This window comes from Prorops nasuta, unplaced genomic scaffold (genome assembly GCF_024137725.1).
Source record: "Prorops nasuta isolate Cenicafe-Biocafe unplaced genomic scaffold, Cenicafe_Pnas_1.2 PNAS00034, whole genome shotgun sequence".
Classification (NCBI taxonomy): Eukaryota; Metazoa; Arthropoda; class Insecta; order Hymenoptera; family Bethylidae; genus Prorops; species Prorops nasuta.
This window is the reverse complement of record NW_027116831.1, coordinates 599577-613146: the sequence shown is the minus strand read 5'-3', so window position 1 is coordinate 613146 and position 13570 is coordinate 599577. Positions and strand designations below refer to the sequence as shown.

The following is a 13570-nucleotide window of genomic DNA, read 5'->3' as shown; positions in this document are numbered from 1 at the left end:
GTAAAAAGTTTTATCAACTATCAAACATAGTAGTTTTTTCTTGAAGATTAATGGCGAATTTTAACGTACATGATTTTTTACCAAACTGGCCGGTAAAATGAAAAAATATTTCAAAAAATTAATGTTTTGCTATTAATTTTTTCTTGAAAACCACAGATATAAAAAAACTGCTATAGAATAAAAATCTCTTAGTATTATCTGAAGAATACTCTTAAAGTTTTAAAGAATTTTAGGAGAAAATTTTAGAATATTTTAATTTTACGATTTTTCAAAAATTTCAAAAATTATTTTCAAAAAATTTGAGAGTATTCTTCAATAAGATATAATTCATTATTATTCTGCAGCAATTTTTATTTAAGCCTTTAGTTTTCAAGAAAAAAATAATAAAATGAATTGTTTTTAGTTTTTTATATTTTACCGGTCGTTTTGGCAAAAAAATCATGTACGTAAAAATTTGCCATTAATCTTCAGTAGAAAACTACACTGATAGTTGATCAAAACTTTTTAGATTTATGCCGTTTATGCCTGAAAAAAAGCAAACTTTGAAAATAACAGATTCTTTGCATTTTTTTTTTTCAAAAAACCAGCCATTATGTATTTTGTAGTCAATATTTTCGGATTTTGAATTCGGACTCTGATTAAGCACACCTACAAATATAAAGAATCATACTTTAGACCCAGTTACTACTTCTTTAAATACCAGAATTTAACCTGCAAAAACATGTGCTAAAATCGTCCGTCTTGGTCGGAAATGGGTTAAGGGCCTTTTATAACTGTAGTAGCTATATTAAAGGAACTAATAATCATAATGATCTGCGTCAGGTCTCATTTGAGAGAGAAAGCTTTTTAATTTCCAACAGCGTGAATAAAACAGAAGAAAAAAACTATATCACTACTGCAACATTAAGCAAACCATAAAAAATGACGTTTAAACAGTATCAATGTAATTTTCATCAAAACTTCGACGTGTGCTAGCTCACTTTTCGCTACAGATTTAGATTCAGCAGGCAAAAAAAACAAAAAAGCCTCTCTAGAGTCAATTCGTAAACCAGATGAAAAAGTTATTGCAAAATATTAAATAACATTTTACGCATTCTATTATTTCAGTTTTTTTCTAGGTCGTTCATTTTAAATTTAAAAAAACGCTGACGCGATTAAAAAATAGACATTTCAATGAAAATTTTAAGATGTAGAAAACTATTTTATCTCATAAAATGGAGGGGGCAGGAGGGTGGCTGATTTAACAGAGAATGCCCCATGTATATCAAGGTAAAAATGAGTAAAGAAGCATAAATAATACAAAAATTTGAAAAAACTGAAACTTATAAAGAATTGTAATATTACATCAGTCCAATTGTAAATCTAGCAAGAAATCTTTACTTTATTAAACCACTAACGCCCAATCGACCAAATCTGGACTTATACTTACAGAGTCGAGGTTTCTTAATAAATCTATGATGTTATGTTGTATTTAGGGGTAAAAATATGACTTTTATATGATTTTAAGGTCATTTTTGAAACTCAACACTTACAAGAAATAGCTGCGAAGGTTGAATGTATAAAAATGAGTGAAAAAATGCCATTTTCCGACCAAATCTGGACTTTTACTTACAAAATCGGGATTTTTTTGTAAAACTGTGTTATTAAGTATTTATTAGGGTAAAAACATACCCTCATTACGATTTTGATGTCATTTTTGAAGTTCAGCCCTTCCAAGAAGCAGCAGCAAAGGTCGAAGTTCTAAAAATAAGAAAAATCCCTTTTTTTTACATTTTTGGAACTTCGACCTTTGCTACTGCTTCTTGTAAGGGTTGAACTTCAAAAATGACATTAAAATCATAAAGAGGGTATGTTTTTACCCTAATAAATAACTTAATAACACAGTTTTACTAAGAAATCCCGATTCTGTAAGTAAAAGTCCAGATTTGGTCGAAAAATGGCATTTTTTCACTCATTTTTATACATTCAACCTTCGCAGTTATTTCTTGTAAGTGTTGAGCATCAAAAATGACCTTAAAATCATATAAAAGACATATTTTTACCCTAAAATATAACATAATATCATAGATTTACTAAAAAACTTGGACTCTAAGTTTAAGTCCAGATTTGGTCGATTGGGCGTTAATGGATTAATTATAGTTACTTTAAAACATGCCTATATTAAAGCTTCCTGCTTGGATAAAGAAAACGATTAACGCATTTAAGAAATAACAATTCTAATATAAGTACATGAAATGAATTCAGTACAAGTTTTAACCTATAATTGAGGAAAATTAAAAATTGAGTTACTTTTCATGATTTTTTTTTGTCGACACAGTAATGACTATAATTTGATATAGCTTATAAGTACATTATCCTACATTTGAATTGAACGATGTAATTTTATTCAGTCAGAAAGTCTGCGTGTACTCTAAAAAACATAGGTGAGTAGCTAACATGTGTTAATTCACAGCACACACGAAGGAACTTCGTAGAGTGGGTTCAGATAAAAAAATAACTTTTCTTTAACTTCCGATATTAACAAAACCTCGTGCACAATCAAGTTTCATCTCGTCGACAATTGTTTATTTTCTTCCCTTGGTTAATAAAACACTAGAAAATTCAAAAGTTACTCCGAAATATCTTTGAGATCGTACATATGTGTACACATAAGCTTTTTTGCAATTTTGTATACAAACCGTACATTATCACTACGTACCGCATGTATATAAGTTCTCCTATGTATATAATTTTATATTTAAATACCTCACAACTACTTGATTGAAATGGTACATTAATATACCGTTTTAGAAATACGTATAAATTAGTTGTAAAACTATGCAACAATATACAGGATGTTAATCTTTCGAGAGACTACATCAAAGCCACATATTACCTATAAAATCGGAAGTAAAAATGCATAATACATTTTTTCTAATAACAACTCATTTTAGAGATTTTTCATTTTTCCGTAAGCCAATAACAGGGCACATCAGATAAAGAAAGCGTATACAGGGTGTATCAACAAATAATGCTTTTAATTTTAACCACACATTCTAGAGCATAAACTAAGTCGAAAAGTCCTATACTATAAGGTCCAGAAAGGCATCATTGCTGAGATAAATCAATTTTAAACCGATAAATCAGGGCTTTGATTCAACGGAAAAATGACTTTACTTTTGCTTTGGTTGACAGTTCCCCTTCAAAAAACAAAAGAAGTTTGTACTTCTCCGCCGATCCGTATTGTCTTACACGCATATACAGGGTCTTGTGTTAGTTGACTATAGCACTCGGAATGATCGAATCTGAGAGCACTGATTGGTCAATATTACGTAGTACCAACAGATAATAGGCCGTTACCAATAGTTGGATACAAAAAATGAGATTCATCCGCCATATTGGTGTGGAGAATGTTTACATGCTGATCGTAGCAGAAAGAGGTGTAAAATGGAAAAATGTCAAATGTTGTCGTTACTAAAGTAAAAATTGAATACTTTGAATGAAAATGATTAATATTCGTACTTTTCATTCATTATTTTCAATTTTAATTTAGTAACCTTACCATTTGACATTTCTCCATTTTACAGCTCTTTCTGCTAGGATTAGCATGTAAACATTCTCCACACCAATATGGCGGATGAATCTCATTTTTTGTATCCAACTATTGGTAACGGCCTGTTATATGTTGGTACTACGCAATATTGACCAATCAGCGCTCTCAGATTCGATCATTCCGAGTGCTATAGTCAACTAACACGAATCTCCTATGCTCCGCTGTTAGGAAAAGACCCTGTACACACACACACACACACACGCAACTACGTCGATTATTAATATTATCTCCTAATGTCCTACATTTCTGATCTTGGTGCTGATGAAATTCAATTTCTGCCTATTTTTAAAAGGATCCTCGACAGCATCCATTTACATAGTTGAAAAGTCTAAAGAATAATACGACGTTATTTGTAGATTAATTTTGAAGGCGTTTTATCTTTGCGGTGATGCGATATATGAACTGTTCTAAGGTTTTCAAAAAATAAGTATTATATTGAAAAAGCTATTATAAGAAATTTTAGTTTTGTCTATTTTCAAAAATCTTACTGTTTTATCAGATAGAGCAGTTTGCTGTGTGCATCATTGGAAGATCAAACTGACTCGGAAATAGATTTTCAAGTGAGGCCATAGTCTTCTCTGGAAATTTCAATCTAAGTGGAGAGGTTGAGGGATCCCTTTAAGAATAAATAAGCCTTTTTTCATTTTCTGAAGGGACAAGCCAAAAAATTAAGAATAATATTTTGTTAATGCTGTAAATTATTATTCATACTCTTTGCACGCTCTTAGGTACGAAAAGATTTCAGAGATAAGTTAGTAAATGCTTATGCTTTTTTTATTACGATTAACTAGGTGAATTGTAAAATATTTCTTTTTGGTGACCATATCAACTTCTAGTCACTATAAACTAAAATCTGACTTAGAAATTTGCTAATTTTACTGGCAAGTCCATTTAGGCAGACACTATGCAAACAGTACTAGGCAAAAGGGCAAAAACTATGAGCAATCTACGGTATAAAGAAAAAATTATTTTTAATTTTGTGGCTTGTCCCTTCATAAAATGAAAAATTAGCTTATTTATTCTTAAAGGGATCCCTCAACATTTCCACTTAGATTGAAATTTCCAGAGAAGATTATGGCCTTACTTGAGAATCCATTTTCGAGTCATTTTGATATTCCAATGATGCAGCAAACTGTTCTATCTGATAAAACTGTGAGACTTCCAAAAACAGAAAAAAATAAAATTTCTTATAATAGCTTTTTTAATATAATACTTATTTGTTGACTACCTTAGAACAGTTCAAATGTCGCGTCATCGCAAAGATAAAACGCCTTGAAAATTAATCTACAAATCACGCCGTATTATTCTTCAGACTTTTCAACTATGTAAATGGATGCTGTCGAGAATCCTTTTAAAAATAGGTAGAAAATGAATTTCATCAGCACCAGGATCAGAAATGTAGGACATTAGGAGGTAATATTAATAATCGGCGTAGTTGCGTGCGTGTGGTATGTGCGTGTACGACAATACGGATTGGCGGAGAAGTACAAACTTCTTTTGTTTTTTGAAGGGGAACTGTCAACGAAAGTGAAAGTAAAGTAATTTTTCCGTTGAATCAAAGCCCTGATTCATTGGTTTAAAATTGAATTATCTCACCAATGATGCTTTTACGGATGTCATAGTATAGGACTTTTCTACTTAGTTTAGCCCCAAGAATATGTGATTAAAATTAAAAACATCATTGCTGTTGTACCCTGTATAGTAAACAGCTTAAATGTGCAAAAATTTCCGAGTCTTGATCTACACTATAGACATCATTAGTCTTACAGAATCTCTCGGTTTATTTTTACTCAAACAATAACACAGGAAAACAACAAATTTGTTATTTGAAATATTAGAACTTATATTTAAGTAATATTACCTGCTGAATTCGAATCCAAAGCTAAAATTGTTCTATCGGCTCTTCTTTTCAAGATATTTAAACTTTTAGGGCGCAAAAAAGCTGTTTTTGGATATTTTCAATAATCTACAATGTTATTAGCATTAAGGACGTTCCAGCATAAAAGCAAATGTTCCTAATTTTTTTTTAAACATGAATAATAATATCTCCTAAGACTCCTGAATAAAATTTATTAAGGTCGTAATAAGCTAAGCGGGGTGATTTTATGAGATATTCGAAGTTAAATTCTTTAAAATTTAGCATTGCTTCTTATGGAAAAACTCCTCTCAGAGCGACATTTCTTGTTATTGTGAAACGAGTTTTTCCAAACTATAGCTGTAATTTAAATATGTTATTAATAAAGATCTAAGGAACTTTTATCATTTTTTACGATATGGGCAAGCGGACCTTTTTTAAAAGTTTTAACGCTTTGAATGCACCAGGTGTAGCAATTTAGCAATGTCTCTTTAGGCCTATATATAAGCATGCGCATGCGCTATTCTATATGATAAAATGCCAAAACATAAGAAATAATTATTCTTCTAAAATAAAATAATCATAAATTATTTCAACAATATGGACTATGGTGTTTGAAAATGCAGTGGCGGGGAAGTAGCTTTATTTTGTATAAATACGCCTATGTCGCTGGAACGTCCTTAACTATGCTGTGCAGCTGTATACTATGCCGAATAGTACTAGATAAGATATTTAAAAAAATGTATTCTTAGCGATATCTATTTTCTGTGCTTAGTTATGTCAACTTGAATTTTGATCATTTAAATCCAACAAGAAAATGCTAAAAATACAAATTAAGAACCGACTACTATCTGCGGAAAGCATTAAATTAATATCAGCAATATAAGCACAACCAAATCAAACTATTTTCTCTTTTATCATATACTTTAAAGGTTGTTTATTAACTCGAAGTCATTGATTTTTAAACTACCCTCAGTTTTTTTCGAACAGCTTGATTTCTAAGATATAGCTACCCCAGACAAATTTTCAGCTTTTACAAAAGTTTTGAATCTTTAGATGCACGGTAATATTAATTAAATGCCATCCAGACATAGTGTGTTCGGCTATTAATTTGTATTTTTAGCATCACCTTGGTGATTTTTAATGTTCATAGTTCAAATTGACGTATTTCAGTAAAGAAAAGAGGTATCTCCATGAATAAAATGTTTTTTTAGATCTCTAATTTAGTACTCTATGGTAAAATATAGAACTTTGCAGCATAGTTAATGCTGGTAACACTGTAGATCACTGAAAACGCCTAAAAACAGTTTGTTGTATCTAAAAGCTCGAATATTTTATAAAGTAGAGCTAATAGTGCAATTTTAAGACCAGAATCGGATTCAATAAGAAAAGCTATATGAGATTACACTTTATCCGAAATCTCAAGCTACTTTCAAAAGCTTTTATTTTGTTGTCCTATGTAATGAATTAGAAGTTACAAAACTATCCATATTATGCATTAGACACAAGTGCTAATATAAGCATAATGTAAAGAGAATGTGTAGCTGTATCCGTATACGAAAAAGTTATCCCAAAAATGACAAGTATTGCTGATAGATAACGTTACTGGTATGTATAAATATATTTGTACACATTCTCATTACATTGTTTGAATTGTACTTTCTTAGCGTATAGGCCTGTTGCATACTAACACAACGTCGTAGAAGTCAGAATGTGGAGTAATGCATATGCACAATTATCAGCACTCTATATAGGAAAATTTGTTTTTTGTGGGGGGGGGGGGGGGAGGCAATTTATGTGCATATGTATACAGGGTCTATTACTGAGGGCGCGCCAGAACCGTAAGAAGATAGATAAAGCGTGGTGGGGATAGACGCACATAATTAACTGAAAATTAGGAGAGAGAGAGAGAGAGAGAGAGAGAGAGAGAGAGAGTGAAAGCCCTAAAACACTACACTAATAGTCACAACCTCTCTCTCTCTCTCTCTCTCTCTCTCTCTTGTTCCCCGGCCAATTATGAGCCTCTGCCCCCACTACATGCACTCTGCCTCTATCAGTCTTAGTGCTCCTTCTGTAAAAACCCTTGTATAATTATACACTTCATTTCTCTGCCATTGTGTTGGTATGTAGTAGGCCTATAGAAAAAACATTTTTCTTCACACAGACAAGTTAATCTGAATTATTGTAATTTAGAAACCATGAAAACGGCGGAGAAACTGTAAGTTAAAGAAATATCCTTACATCACAGGATACCACATTGATATTATTATCTTATAGTTCAATGTTCAAATTCATCGCAACTATAAAGAAATTGTAGGTAACATACATTTTTCAAAAATCACATGGTCCAGAAAATCGTTTGTGCAGTAATCAAACTATTCCCCTAAAAAAAAAACACTTACGTATAAAAAAAAGATGGCAAGTAATTAAAACAATCCTTAATAACAAAAAGGATTAAAATGGAATTAGATAAATTCGACAAGTAACTGACTTGTTCAGTATAACAAATATATTTAAAAAATATAAAATTAGATAAAGTGGTATTATACATTCTGTAATAAATAAATATTTCAAATTTCATTTCAAGGAAAAAGAAATCATTACGAGAAGTAGCTTGCCGTGTCTGTGGTTTTTCTATATATATATATATATATATGTACAATCTACATTATAGTATAGTTAATATGTTAATAAAATGTCATTTCATGTAAATTAATATTTTTCGATATCTTATAAAGCACGTGCCCGGCTAGTAATTTGCTGTAATTATTTTTTTTTCTTTTAAATGAAATTTTGAAATATTTATTTATTGAAGAATGTATAATAGCACTTATTTATTTCAAAATATTTGTTATATTGAGCAAGTAAGTTACTTGCTCAATTTATCTAATTCCATTTCAATCCTTTTTGTTATTAAGGATTATTTTAATTATTTATCAATTTTTTTACGCGTAAATGTTTTTTAGGGAGATTTCAAAACTTTTTTTAATGATTCAAATATCTTAGGCTAGCATTACACGGTGCGTAGAATGGCACGGCACACGTACTGTGGCTAGTAAGTGGAACACGACGCGACTGATAGTCGTAACGTGTTCCACTCACTATTTACCGCAAGCCAGGCGCGTCACTCCACGCACCGCGTAATTCCGGCCTTAGGAAATTCTTTTTTACTATACAATGCTGCTGACACATACATATGTATATTGTATTTATATCATGACAGTTCAAAAAAGTTATACACGTTAAAAAATGTTAAGATTTTATAAAAATAATTAGTTTTAGATGGGTGTTGCACCAATTTAAAAAAACTGTATATAGGATGTCCTATTTTAAGTAACGTTTTGGAATATTTTCTAATAATTGTATTTTGTAAAATAATATTTGAAATCAATATTTTATGGTTTCGAGATAAGTAGAAAGTGATATTTTTGATTTGACTTTCAAACGTCATTTGACCTGTATATATATGAAGGACAAATTAGACTTCTTTAAATGTAATACCCCATATATTTATACACATTTTGTAACTGATCTCAAAAGCATTTTGAACACTCTTGTGTCACTTTTTCATTTCATCCAAACATTTACAAGATATTTCAATTTATAAGTATAGGTTGGTGAGTGACTATACATATGTCGTGTACTGGTAAAATTTAATGCTTCATCCGAAATTACTTATATATGCAATTTTAAATCGAAACATCACGTTAACGATTTGACGAAGTGACAATATGACAAGATGATTTTGGAATACTCTTAGTCAGCTATAAAAGTATTGTAAAAATATATGATGTGTTTTATTTAAAAGTCCAAAAATGGGCTTCATAATCAATTTAAATGACATTTCAAGATCAAATAAAAGGTACCATCTTATATCCCTGTCGATGCCGTAAAATATTTGTTTTAAATACTTTTGTACAAAACGTACTCATTAGCTAATATTTCAAATTTTTATTTAAAAGCAGATACCCTGTATGTTACAAAAGTACGTTTTAGGATGTGAAGAAATTTCGTCATTATAGCATTTATTAAAATACGTTTATGTTAGAACTGTAAACAAAGATAAAAGCCAATAAAAAAAAAATCGATCCTATTCCTATATTGAAGCGTTCTTCTCGTCGCTATTATCGCTGTTCGCAATTTCGACATAAACTTACCCTTATGTCTTAGTGAAAATTTTAATTTTTACTCAATTATTTCTTTTTCTACACAAACAAATATTGGTTTTTAAACTTTGGCAATTTTTTTAATATTAATATTTGCTAATAAGAATAAAATATATTTGTATCATTCGCAGTGGTTGAGCAGGTTATAAGTTATGAATTTTTATAACAAATTTTATCATTATTTTTCACAAATTAAAAGTTGATTTTAAAGAGCTAACATTCTACAAAATTGTTATTTTTATTAGAAAAGTAACAGAAGAAAAAGAAACATATTTGATGACTGTGCCAGAATATGTTTCTCAGAGTTATCCGCTTACAGTCTAGAGAGATTAATGAACAATCAGATCGGGAAATTTGTTTTATGGTTAAAAAATTTGCCTGGTTTCTTTAAATATTACTTAAATCATCATTTTCAATTCTTGTAAGTTCAACTATTAGCCATGAGCTTTATCTTTAAGATTCACTTTCATTTTTTTGTTTAAAGACACTTTATGAAGTTCTGTTGTGTATGCTGTAAATTAAGATATCTTAGTTACTCATACTATAGTTTGACAACGTGCATATATATTTTCTGATTCAGAATAACTATTTTGTTTAATTCGAATGCAAGATATTGTACAAATTAACAATAATAAATGATAGTATTTACTGTGAGTTAACAAATAAAATTGTCATGCATAACTCAATTCTTAAACAATTATACCAGGACACCCCTTAAAGTTGTAACCAATCATTAATTTTATACAGGATTTTTTCTTAACGGCGGCATATAGCAAATTTCGTGCCATTTAACTATAACACTATTATTTATAGCAAAGCCATCATATTTAGTTTAATTTAAATATTAAGTATGGTAAGTAATATTTGTTGAAAAAAATGACATTTTTATTAAACACATATGTCATTAAACTATAATACCATTAAAAAAGTAATGCTGAAAGATTTGATTGAGCATAAAGATGTATAATAAATGCAAAAGTACACTGTTATTAAACAATACAATTATACAGGGTGGTGCATTGAAGGCGTCCTAGAATATGCATGCAGAAAGAGGCGTATCTCTTTAACTATAAAAGATATTCAATTTTTCCATAGGAAATTTTCGAATCCTTTTGTTATTTGCTTTCAGAAAGGTTCTATGCAAAAATTGAATATATTTTATAGTTGAAAAGATACGCGCCTTTCTGCATCCATATTCTGGGGCGGCTTAACGGGAATCCGTATATCGACATTACAGAGCGATATTTGCGCCAAACGAAACGCCCTCATTTCTTAACCGATTTTCACGTTTGTGGACTTTTTGAAAACGTAAGAAAATTATCTAGTGATCTTCGTTGGCCGATTTTTCAAATTCCACTTTTTTTTTTCAATTTTTTAGTTTTTTATTTCTTTAAAAATCGGCCAACGAAGATCACTAGATAATCTTTTTGCGAGTTCAAAAAGTCCATAAACATGAAAATCGGTCAAGAAATGAGGCCGTTTCGTTTGGCGCAAGATTCTAAAAATTTGTTAAATTTTACGCAAGGCCGGCAAAGCAGAGAGAACATCGTAGCTTAGCTTGGCTCCCCACTCCAGCATCTAAGGGGAAGCGAACCCACCTTTCACTCTCCTCCTATCTCCCCACTCCGCGGCCGGCAATATATTGCCTGCGCTAAAAGGATTGAGGGGAAAAGAAGGGAAGAGTAGATAATTTTCTGTGATAATTCTGCAATTTTTATTTGGTTTTCTTGGCCACAATAAAAATTAGCATTTTTATCAAAACTATGGATTAGTTCTAATAATAAAAAATCATTGAAATGCACGGCTGATGGTAAAAACCACGCAAATTTTTGCCAAAAAATACGATGGTAATTATCATCTGATTTTGATAAAAATGGTACGAACATAATCCTCGATTCTTTTCAGAGTGATCATCGCTCACGGATTTTCAATAAGTGTAATAATTTTTTCGCTATTTACGTTAGAAGTCACGAGTGCGCAACGAACAAAACAAGTCGAACGGTCACCGGAATTGTCGCGCACTCGTGACTTCTAACGTAAATAGCGAAAAAACTATGACAATTATTGAAAATCCAAGAACGAAGATCACTTTAGAATAAACCAAGGATTATATTCGTACAATTTTTATCACAATCGGATAAAAATTGCAGTCGTTCTGTTTGGCAAGAGATAGCATGATTTTTACCGTCGGCAAACAGTTCGAAAATTCTATGCATTTCACTGTATTATGATTTTGTAAAATTCATCCACAGGTTCAATTGAGAAGCGGCTGGGATCATTCGAAAGTGCAGGATAATGACTTGATGCCATATTTTTTTCAAAATTTTTGATCATTTAGGAGACTAGAAAATCAAGAATGCAGCCGCAATACGCATGGTAATGTTGAGAGCACGGCAGAGTCACACAAGTGTGTGTGCGTCCATGAGCCCAACACTAGCGTCTCAGCTATGGCAATTCTAGTCTTATTTACAGCAATGCCACGCTTGTAGTGCGCTTTTGAATTCCTCTCTGTTTATCAGATGGAGGATGAGACAAATAAATAATGAAAAAATTATCAATTCATTGCAATTTCATGCCCTATCCAATAAGATCAGACATTTGTCAATGGTAGGTCTGGATAAATTCTGATAAATCGAAAAAGAGTCGAATGCTAGGCAACATCGGACTGTACGGCCAATGGTAAAAATCACGCAAACTTTTGCCAAATAGAACGACTGTATTTCTTGTTCGATTGTGATAAAAATTTTACGAATATAATCTTTTTTTTATTTCAGAGTGATCTTCGTTCTTAGATTTTTAATAAGTGACACAGTTTTTTAGCTATTTGCGGTAGAAGTCGGGAGTGCGCGGCAACTGCGGTCACCGTTTGACTCGCTTTGGTCGTTGCGCACTCATAACTTCTAACGTAAATAGCCAAAAAACTATTACATTGATTAAAAATCCAAGAACGATGATCACTCTGAAATTAATGCAGGATTGTATTGGTACCAATTTTATCACAATCGGATAAGAATTACAGTCGTTCTGTTTGGCAAGAGTTAGCATGATTTTCACCATTGGCCGTATTGTTCGATGTTGCCTTGCATTGGACTCTTTTACGATTTATCAAAATTTTTCCACACCTTCCATCGACAAGTGGCTTGTCTCATTGGATAAAGCATGAAATTGCAGTGGATTGATAATTTTTGCATAATTTACTAACCCATCCACTATCTGATAAATAGAGAGAAAGTCGGAAGCGCACCACAAGCGTGTCACGTTGCTGTAAATAAGAGTAGCTCAGACACGCTGACGCTAGTGTTTGGCACACGGACACACATACACTTGTGTGATTCTGCCGTGCTCCCAACATTACCATGCGTATTGCGGCTGCATTCTTGATTTTCTAGTCTCCTAAATGATCAAAAATTTTGAAAAAAATATGGCATCAAGTCATTATCCTGCACTTTCGAATGATCCCAGCCGCTTCTCAATTGAACCTGTGGATGAATTTTACAAAATCATAATACAGTGAAATGCATAGAATTTTCGAACTGTTTGCCGAAGGTAAAAATCATGCTATCTCTTGCCAAACAGAACGACTGCAATTTTTATCCGATTGTGATAAAAATTGTACGAATATAATCCTTGGTTTATTCTAAAGTGATCTTCGTTCTTGGATTTTCAATAATTGTCATAGTTTTTTCGCTATTTACGTTAGAAGTCACGAGTGCGCGACAATTCCGGTGACCGTTCGACTTGTTTTGTTCGTTGCGCACTCGTGACTTCTAACGTAAATAGCGAAAAAATTATTACACTTATTGAAAATCCGTGAGCGATGATCACTCTGAAAAGAATCGAGGATTATGTTCGTACCATTTTTATCAAAATCAGATGATAATTACCATCGTATTTTTTGGCAAAAATTTGCGTGGTTTTTACCATCAGCCGTGCATTTCAATGATTTTTTATTATTAG

At 31.6% G+C, this 13570-nt stretch overlaps 1 protein-coding gene across 1 annotated transcript in view; it reads right to left on the bottom strand.

Moving 5' to 3' along the window:
* The window catches only part of smid (nuclear valosin-containing protein-like smid), a 63727-nt gene that overhangs the window by 46189 nt on the left and 3968 nt on the right, over nt 1-13570 (bottom strand). The gene's annotated exons all lie outside the window — the stretch shown is intronic.